Genomic DNA, 9499 nt, shown 5'->3' with positions numbered 1-9499 from the left:
TTCTCGAGATGAACCAGGTACAGTTGATCAACTGGCAACTTTTCCCGTCGTTCAAATTCTTCCTTCTCGCTCACGTCCACAGGGAGGGTAGCATACTGGTTTCCAGACGAAATTTGAGCGTCCTTGCTCAAACTGCCTGGCTTTGCAGGTAGCGCTTCGGCATTCTTTAGCTTCTTCAAATCTGCCGATCCTGCTGGTGAGGACCGCCTCTTTTTCTTGCCGTGAGGCATTTTTTGCACTTTTAAAGCACTTTTCAGGAGCTAATATCCAGGAGTACCTCACTGATCGGTGGTCCACAAGAAAGATCGTGACCGTTGTCATCAATGGTACCAACTACATTAACGTGTACGGTCACTCGGGTTCTCAGCGCAAGAGAGAGAGAGGAGCTTTTTTCGGAAAAAATCATTCTTCATCTGAACAAAATCAGCGCCCCAAATGTAGTGATTGGGGGCGATTTCAATTGCTGGCTTGATTCTTCAGACAGCAAGGGAAAGGCAAACACTTTTTCACCAGCATTAAATTCATTAATTACTAATATGCGTTTAAAAGATCTTGAATACTTTCTAAAGGGGAACGCAAAAAGTTACTCTTTTTTAAGAGGAAATTCTGCATCAAGATTGGACAGATTTTATATAAACTCTGAGTTAGTTGCCAAAATTAATTCTTTCCAAACCGTTGACTTAGCTTTGTCCGATCACTGTGCTAAAATGTACAAAATTAACGTTGACCGAAACGATCTGGGACAGACCAATGGGAAAGGAATGTGGAAAATTAATAGTAGCTTCCTCAATAACGATGAAATTGAGAACGAATACTGTTTCTTTTACGAAAATCTCAAAAAAGTTAGGAGTTATACTGAACATTTTCCATTTTGGTGGTGTTGCTACTTAAAATCAAAAACAAAAAACTTCTACAAATCCAAAAGTATAAATTTTAATCAAGAATTAACCTTCCCTTGGTATTAAAAAAAAATCACACATAAGGTACTGGGGTCCTTTTCGACCCCAAACTTTAAAAAATCGTCAAAAATCCAGTTTTTGACCGATTCCGGTTCTTTTGATCATAAATGAAAGCTAAGAACGTCCCCTTTTCGAAACCGACCCGGAATACCGGATTTGGTCACTGTGGCCACCGGAAATCGGCTACAACCGAAAAAAGGCCTTTTTGAGACCCCAACTTTGACGACCTGTATCTCCGGCAAATTCAAACCAATCAGGATGCTCCGGGTTGCATTCGACAGGTATATACCTGTACTTTGACCACAAATATTAATATCAGGGCCAGGTGACCTACCGGTTCTGGAAATCCGGAACATCGGTAAAGTTCATATTTTACTGTTTTTCACGTATATGTGATAACAATACTCTCTTGATAGTTGAAATTGATCCATAAAACTTACTAAAAACACAATACACGATTGCCAGAACCACTCTGGAATGTTAGTGGCCACTTCCGGGTAACCTGGAATCGGTTCCCGGGTACCCGATGAACGGCCAATTTGATTTTTCTGTTGAAAACCCATCATGTCGCATATCAAACTTCATGAAATTGAAAGATATGTCCATCTTTGGTAATGCCGTTAATCGCTGAGCCATCCTGGCCAATCTGGAACCGGTTACCGGTGGGCCCTTGGGGACACTCCCGGAATATGAGAGAAACCCTATCATCCGACATATCAAACTTCATGAAATTGAAAGATAACAAACGGACAACAGACGGAAATCTTTCTTATATCAAGCCCTTGCTGAATTATCCCAAAGTCAAGATAATAGGGGAAAAAATAATGACGAACTACAATTTGTAAAATCTAAACTTCTTGAAATAGAAACGGAAAAGCTGCAGCACTATCCCGGTCACGGAAATTTCTTGCAGAGCTCATTTTGTTAGAATCCTGCTAGAATGATTCTAGCAGGCCTGCCAGAATTCTGTAAGAATTTTCTTAGAGCATTCTGACAGAGCAAAAAACTGTCGAAATGACGTCATTTTCGCCAAACCGCACTGTGACCGCCATCTTGTCAGAAATCTTGCTAGCAAAAGTTTTAATTTGTTATCTAGTCGACAAAAAACGTCGATTTGGTGCCGTTCCGTTGGTTATCTGGCCACCCGGAGTTCGGTAAGAATGTTGTCAACAGATATTTTACATTGGAGTCATTAAAACTTTTTTCCACAGGCGCTACTTGCATTGGATTTTCCAGAAGATTTTCCCCCGGAAGAATTTCACCATTCAAAATCAACCTCCACTCCAGCAGCTACCTAACGGCATCCTCTCAGGAATGCTCCTAGGCATTACGGGATGCTTCGAGATGGTCGTCGGATTCGGTGCTTCCGCTCCCGTCACAGCAGTTTGGATTTCAACTCATGTTGTCTCGCCATCGTCGTGCAGTCAACTCCTCCAGGAGATGCCACCAAAGCCGCCATGAGTGAAAAGTTGCAGAATCCTTGAAGAATCATCCGAAGTGAAGGGATTGGTAGAAAACTCAGGTGTGAAAGTGTTTGTATGTAATAAAAGCGTTAAACATCTTGTTTTGTTTCACGAAATTAAACAGAAATATGACTAATATTTTCCTTATCAAATGATTATTATGATCTAGGTTGTAACCGTTGGTTACAGTTCTTGAACGAACCTTCACTTTTTAATTTAACTCCCTAACATACAACATCACACCCTACAAAGCAACGAAGGGATTTTCGTACCGCTGCGAACAAGACCGTTCTTGACGGCGTCGCGTCGAGACGGTACACAATGGGTGGGATGGAAAATGGTGGTTTTCCCTCCAGGGAAAAAAGGAGGGAGAAGTCTACCTGGCTCGCCGATCCCAAAGATCGGCCTCTTTTGCCATTCAGGCGGCCGTGTGTTTAGTCGTGTCCGTTGTACTAGTACCGTCCTCTTTGTGCTGTGTACTTTTCGCCTTCCGGAAGTGGAAGTGCCCAAACGGAAGTCTTGTTCCGTCGGCGCGACGGCACACGGGTATCCGGTGAACATAGCCTTGTGAGTGCGCAGGAGCCATCGGCTACGTTTTACGTCAAGCACCGACCCGAATCTCTGGCGTCATAACCCGTCAAGGAGATTATCCCCTCTCGGCACGCCCAAATCAGTGGACCCTGGGGCTGCCGAATCCGCCACTGAGGGAAGACGCCTGCCGCAGGTAGGACCAGCAACGCCCGCTGGCCTACCTCTGCGTTCCAGCCCAACCCAGCAGCAGCTCAAGCCATCCGGAAGTCGACGACCAACCAGCAGCTCCAGAAAATCCCCCCCCCCCATTACGGGATCGCGGCGGCACAGTCGAGGGCGCTACTGTGACCGGCCTTGGAGCAGGTGAACGCCGAAGGCGTTCGAGGATTGGAGTGTAGTCAGCGAAGCCTCGCTGCGAGTCCAGCTGCTGAACGGTACGTTGCCCCTGAAGTGCCTTACATTCCCCACACACACCCACACCCTACACTTTTCACCGAAAATACACGTTTTGATTAGAAAATTGTGGTTCTTGATTTTTATTTCATCCGTGTCTCACTTGAATCGCTGAGTAGAAATGCCGACCCTGAGTGATGAGTAGTCAGTAGCTTAGGTCTACGACTACCTGTAAGTAGATGGTCTCTGCCCTGAAAAAGGAATGAGCTAGTCCTCCTTGATACTGAAAAGTCAATAGTTTCAAGGTAATAAGCTGCAAAAAAAATCTAGCTGAAACATTCTAACAAAATTCTAGCAGGATTTTAGCAGAAAATTTTTCTATCTAATTCTAGCAAAATTCTTACAGAATTCTAGCAAGAGGACTGTCAGAATAGTTCTAGCTAAATTCTAGCAGGATTCTAGCAGAACCGGATGATTTCGCCGGCTCCTGCTAGAACCGGTTATTGCATTTGAGCTAGAATTCTTTGAGAATTCTTGCAAAGTTCTGGCAGGATGATGGCCCACACGCAAACCTGGCGCTTATCAGACCGATCTCTGATAATCGTCTATCAGAGATTCTCTGATACACCCTGTTTGAAAAATGTCGCACGTCGTACAAGCTGTCGCGCGGTTTTGTTTTTACCGTTTCGATATCGATTGGTCGAAAGGACGACAAACGTACGACAATCACTCCACATGCCCGACATTGTTTTTTCCATCGATTTTCCTTCAATTCGACGTCACGATTTTCGTCGACGCAAACAGTTTGACAGTTCTCTTCAGTTGATCTTGTTCGGACTTGATTACAACCGAATCGAACCAGCTGTCCTTCCTTTTGGGATTTGGTTTAGGAGCCCCGAAGATTTTGGACGATTTTCGACGGATAATAGGTAAGTTTAGTTCTAGATTGTGATTTTTTTGCGGCGAAATGTTCCGGGGTGCGCGAGCGACCGAATCAAAGTGTCTTGTAATTCAGATTTCGGTCTTCGTGGCGGTGGAGGAGGACGGGACGGGAAGGAACCGGTTTGCGATCGAGGAAGGTTGGTGTTTGGTGTTTTACTTTCCGCGGGAGGTGGCGGCACATACCTGATGAAACTGGTGAGTCATGTTTTAAGTGTGTGTTTGTGTGAAATTGTATTAAATTCAAAACATCAAAACATCAAAATTGTTATCTAACGTGGATTAGATTATTCAATAATTCCAAACTAAAGAAAAATCAAAATTACTAGAATTTAAACAATCTTAAACACTAAAACTGTGAAATTCTAAAGTTTTCATTCTTAATTTTAAAATTCTAGTATTTCAAAATTATAGAATGCAAGAATTTGAAAACTAAAAATTCCTTTGAATTCATGTATTTGTGTAAATTGTTAATATTATTAAATTATAGAATTTAATAATTCATAAAAATTTTAAGTTTTTAAGTTCTCATTAAAAAATCTGAAATTCTAAAATATTTAAATTCAGAAATTGAAAAAAACCTCAAATACTAAAATTCTTTAATTCTAAAATACTTAAATTGTTAAATTCTTACTTACTTTACTTTTACTGCTCGTACAACCTCCGGGTCATGAGCTGTCTCCAGATGCGCTGCCACTGAACTCGGTCCTGGGCTGCTACTCTCCAATTTCGACTCGGAACTCCCACACTTCTCAGATCTTCCTCCACTTGGTCTAACCACCTAGCACGTTGCGCCCCCCTCCGCCGCGTTCCAACCGGCTCCGAATTGAACACCAACTTCACCGGATTGATTGTCCGGTTCGGTTGGCGCGCATCCAGCGCGTCCGGCATTCTTGCGACGTGTCCGGCCCACCGGGTTCGGCCAGCCTTGGCGACCTTCCGAATACTTGGCTTGCCGTAGAGTTGCGCCAGCTCGTGGTTCATCCTTCTCCTCCATACGGTGTTCTCACGCACGCCGCCAAAGATCGTCCTAAGCACTCGCCGTTCAAAAACTTCAAGCGCTTGCAGGTCCTCCTCGAGCATCGTCCACGTCTCGTGCCCGTAGAGGACGACGGGTCTTATCAGCGTTTCGTACATGGTACACTTTGTACGCCGGGAAAGGTGACCAGACCGTAGGGTCTTGTGGAGTCCGTAGTAGGCACGACTACCGGTGATGATGCGCCTCCGAATTTCTCTGCTGCAGTTGTTGTCCGACGTTACCAACGATCCGAGGTACACAAACTCCTCCACAACCTCGAACTCGTCGCCGTCGATCGTCACGCTCGGTCCTATGCGAGCCCTAAGGGACTCGGTTCCTCCTGCCAGCAGATATTTCGTCTTCGCCACATTCACCTTCAATCCAACCTTCTCTGCTTCCCGCTTCAATTCGGTGTACCTCCTGGCCACCTCCTCGAACGTCCTGCCGACAATGTCCATGTCGTCGGCATAGCAGATGAATTGGCTGGATCGGTTGATAATCGTGCCCCGCATGTTGAAGCCCGCCCGCCTCATCACACCTTCAAGCCCAATGTTGAAACAGAGGCCGGAGATACCGTCGCCTTGTCGCAGTCCCTTGCGCGATTCGATCGGGTCGGACATCGCTCCCGAAATCTTCACGCTGCACCGCGCCCCGTCCATCGTCGATTTCACCAGTCTGATCAGCTTCCCGGGAAAGCCGTTCTCGTACATGATCTTCCATAGCTCTTCGCGATCGACCGAGTCGTACGCGGCTTTGAAATCGATGAACAGGTGGTGCGTCGGGATCTGGTACTCGCGACATTTTTGGAGGATTTGGCGCAGCAAAAAGATTTGGTCCGTCGTCGATTTCCCCTCCACAAAACCGGCTTGGTACGTCCCAACGAAATCCTTTGCTCGCTCCGACAGACGACAGAAGATGATCTGGGACAGCACTTTGTAGGCCGCGTTGAGAATGGTGATAGCTCGATAGTTCTCACATTCCAACTTGTCCCCCTTCTTGTAGATCGGGCATATTACTCCCTCTTTCCACTCCTCCGGTAGCTGTTCTGTGTCCCAGACCTTGACAATCAGCCGGTGTAGACAAGCCGCCAGCTTGTCCGGGCCCATCTTGATGAGTTCCGCACCGATACCATCCTTACCCGCTGCTTTGTTGTTCTTCAGCTTCTTGATGGCATCCTTAACTTCCCTCATCGTGGGTGCTGGCTCGTCCTCGCCGTCCACCATACCGCTGACGTCGTTTCCCCCGTCGCCCTGGTACTCCGCCTCTGGGCCGTTCAGGTGCTCGTCGAAGTGCTGCTTCCACCTTTCGATCACCTCACGCTCGTCCGTCAAGATTCCTCCGTCCTTATCCCGGCACATTTCGGCTCGCGGCATGAAGCCAGTCCGGGATTGGCTAAGTTTCTTGTAGAACTTACGCGTTTCGTTGGAGCGATACAGCTGTTCCATGTCCTGGCACTCCAACTCTTCCAGGCGGCGCTTCTTGTCCCGAAAGAGATGGGTTTGCTGTCTTCGCAACTGTTTGTACGACTCCTTGTTCCCACGGGTGTTGTGCAGCAGCCACTTGTCCCGCGCTGCTTTCTTCTCGTCCCAAATCGCCTGACATTCCTCGTCGAACCAGCCGTTCCGTCGAACTCGGTCCACGTACCCGATGGCGCTCGATGCCGCTGCGTTGATGGCTGCTTCCATATGGCTCCAGCAGGCCTCCAGCGGGGCTTCAGCGAGCACACCCTCGTCAGGCAACGCAGCTTCGAGTTCCCGCGCGTACTGGGTAGCGACCTCAGGATCCTTGAGCCGCTCCAGATTATACCGCTGCGGGCGACGGTACCGGATCTTGTTGACCTCAGACAGGCGTTGGCGCAGCTTGGCCACCACCAGGTAGTGGTCCGAGTCGATGTCCGCGCCACGGTAGGTTCTGACGTCGATTATGTCCGAGAAGTGCCGACCATCGATGAGAACATGGTCGATTTGCGTCTCCGTGTCGTTTGGTGATCTCCAGGTGTACTTGTATAGGGAGGTGTGCTGGAAGAAGGTACTACGTATGGCCATGTTTCGGGAGGTAGCGAAATCGATGAGTCGTAGGCCGTTCTCGTTCGTCTGCTGGTGAGCGCTGAACCTCCCAATAACCGGTCTAAACTCCTCCTCCTGGCCGACTTGAGCGTTTAAGTCGCCGATGACAATCTTGACGTCGTGTTTTGGACACTTCCTGTACTCGCGGTCAAGAAGCTCGTAGAAAGCGTCCTTGTCATCGGCGTCGCTTCCCATGTGCGGGCTGTGCACGTTGATGATGCTCAGGTTGAAGAATCGGCCCTTGATCCTCAACCGGCACATTCTGTCGTTGACTGGCCACCACCCAATCACGCGCTTCGCCATTTCGCCCAGCACTATAAAAGCTGTCCCCAGCTCGCGTGTATTGCCGCCGCTCCAATACATAGTGTAATCACCTGTGCGTGCACTGTGGCTTATTTTACACCTCACTTGTTATATATATTTTTTTTTTTCCAAAAAAAACTTTTCGCCGTATTTTATTTTTCGCACTTTTTTCTACTACGACCCACTGTGCGCCTTCAATTCTCTTTTCACACTTCCAAGCAGCACTACGCACTACGTCGAAACGACGACGACGATACCATCTCACAACACTAACACGATGTGGACTAGCACGGGCGACGACGACGAGTTTGCTGTTGCCACGCGGGGAGCACTTATTGTTATATTGTTTTGGCCCAATCTGAACCGCGATCGACAAACAATTTTCGGGACGAAATCGACGATTTCCGCGATCCCTGGGCACGAATTTTGTGTTGCACTGGACCACCACGGGTTCCGCCACCCGTTAACGGACACTCACGCCGCGGTTACCGGTAAAAACACGGATTTTTCGATGAATTCGGCGGACCGGTCGCAGCTCGACACCACTCAAGTACACACGCACCACCATCACCATCAATGTTAAATTCTAACATTGTTAAAATTCTTATATTTCCAAAATCTAAATGTCGTTCGTCATATTTAGAATTAGAGTAAAGAATTCAAAAATTCTAAAAATTATGAGTTTACAATTCTTAAACAAAATTACAATTCAAATTTGTTTATAGTTTTATATTTTGAATTCTTAAAACTTTTAAAATTCGAAAAATTATGAAAATAATAAAATAACAAATTTTCAAAAAATTCTGAGACTTCTTGAAACTCCTAAAATCTTTAAATAACTTTTAGAACTATTAACTTTTGCAATATTTAAAAAAAATAAATTTGGTCTATCAAATATTAAGAATTTTAAAAATAACGCGAACGGAATTGGATGTTTTATGAATTTAAAAATTTTAGAATTTAGAATTTTAGAATTTTAGAATTTTAGAATTTTAGAATTTTAGAATTTTAGAATTTTAGAATTTTAGAATTTTAGAGTTTTAGAATTTTAGAATATTAGAATTTAAGAATTTTAGAATTTTAGAATTTTAGAATTTTAGAATTTTAGAATTTTAGAATTTTAGAATTTTAGAATTTTAGAATTTTAGAATTTTAGAATTTTAGAATTTTAGAATTTTAGAATTTTAGAATTTTAGAATTTTAGAATTTTAGAATTTTATTAGAATGATATTTTTTAAATTTCTAATATTACATATCCCAAATTCCAAATTTTTTTATATTGTATGATCCTTAAAAATCTTCAGAGTTTTAGAGTTCTTAAAATATTTTAAAGAATTTAGAAATTCGAATATTTTAAAATCTTAAATTTTAAACAATTTATAATTTAAAAAAAAAATAGCAAACATACATACTTAAATTTGTTAAAAATTAAATTCTTGTAATCTCGGATTTTAAAATATGTTGCGATTTTAAATCATTTTTTTAATGTCTAAATTTTAAATTTATTTTAATGTTTAAAATACATTTTTAAAATTGTTATATAATTATTATTTAAGTATGAATTTAATTTATAAATTGTTTCCCATTAAAGTAATTTGGCAATTGTCACAGTGTATATTAAGAAGCTATTCTAGTCATTCCTAATGTAAACGTCAACATTATCTTTTTTCAGGGAACAAACACGTACTCCACAATCCCACGTTATCTCGTACTCCGGTGACCATTAATCCGTCTGAGATCCAAGATTGGCGTCGCATCCGGGTAAAACTTTGATCAGCTCGTCGAGAAGCAAAAGTCCAACACCAACATCCAAGCCGGAAGCTGCGG

General features: G+C 44.0%; 1 long non-coding RNA gene across 1 annotated transcript; it reads left to right on the top strand.

Moving 5' to 3' along the window:
* Window positions 1–95: 95 nt before the first annotated feature.
* LOC120431796 (uncharacterized) lies at window positions 96–9479 on the top strand. Its single transcript, XR_008212330.1, has 3 exons — window positions 96–2113; window positions 2171–4483; window positions 9345–9479. It is a non-coding gene; the product is annotated as an uncharacterized LOC120431796 (long non-coding RNA).
* Window positions 9480–9499: the final 20 nt, after the last annotated feature.

This window comes from Culex pipiens, chromosome 1 (assembly GCF_016801865.2).
Source record: "Culex pipiens pallens isolate TS chromosome 1, TS_CPP_V2, whole genome shotgun sequence".
In the NCBI taxonomy this organism is placed as follows: domain Eukaryota; kingdom Metazoa; phylum Arthropoda; class Insecta; order Diptera; family Culicidae; genus Culex; species Culex pipiens.
Note: the sequence above shows the minus strand (reverse complement) of the source record. Positions and strands in the feature narration are given on the sequence as shown.